This window comes from Callorhinus ursinus, unplaced genomic scaffold (genome assembly GCF_003265705.2).
Source record: "Callorhinus ursinus isolate GAN/ISIS: 27379988/994484 unplaced genomic scaffold, GSC_fseal_2.0 scaffold10, whole genome shotgun sequence".
Taxonomy (NCBI): Eukaryota; Metazoa; Chordata; class Mammalia; order Carnivora; family Otariidae; genus Callorhinus; species Callorhinus ursinus.
Window position 1 is genome coordinate 11,248,856 of NW_027397072.1, and position 1,058 is coordinate 11,249,913.

Genomic DNA, 1,058 nt, shown 5'->3' on the forward strand with positions numbered 1-1,058 from the left:
GAAGGAAACATAGGACAAAGATTCACAACATTGGATTTGACGGTGATTTCTTAGACATGACATGAAGGGCATAGGCAACAAAAGAAAAAATAGACAAATTGGACTTTATAAAAATTTGAAAATTGTGTGCATCAAGAGACACTGTCAATTACAGAGTAAAAAAGCCACTGACAGAATGGGAGAAAATGTTTGTAAATCATATTCTGATAAGGGACTAATATCCAGAGTGGAGAGGACTTGTAAAACTCATCAACCACCACCACTTGCCTAAAATATGGGCTAGCACTCAAAGAGACATTTCCCCAAAGAAGATATACAAATGGCCAATAAGGACAAGAAAAGATGCTCAATGTCACTCATCATTAGATAAATGCAAAATAAAACTACAAGATACCACCTCAACTCATAAATCCTACTTTCAAAAAAAAAATGTTGGTGAGGATGTGGAGATATTGGAACCCTTTTGCACTGTGAAGGGCAATGTAACATGACACAGCTTAATGGAAAACAGTACGTTGGCTCCTCAAAAAAATTAAAAATTACCATGTGATCAAGAAATTCTACATCTGGATATATAAACAAAATAGTTGAAAGCAGGGTCTCAAAGAGATATTTGTACACTTATGTTCATAGCAGCATTGTTCACAACAGCTAAAACATGGAAGGAACCCAAGTGTCCATGGCTGGATAAATGGCTAAGCAAAATTTGGTCTATACATACAATGGAATATTATTCAGCCTTAAAAAGAAGGAAATTCTGACATATGCTACAACATGTATAAAACTTGACCACATTGTAATAAGTAGAATAAGCTGGTCACAAAAAGGCAAATGTTGCATGATTCCTCTTAAAAGAGATACTCGGAGAAGACAAGATCATAGAGACAAAAAGTAGAATTGTGTTTGCCAGGTGCTGGCAGAAGTGTGGGGGGGGGCGGAGAGGTGTCACTGTTTAATTGGCATAGAGTTTCAATTTTACAAAATGAAAAGAGTTAAGGAGATGGATGGTGGTGATGGTTGTGTAACATTATGAATGTATTTAATACCACTGAGCTGTA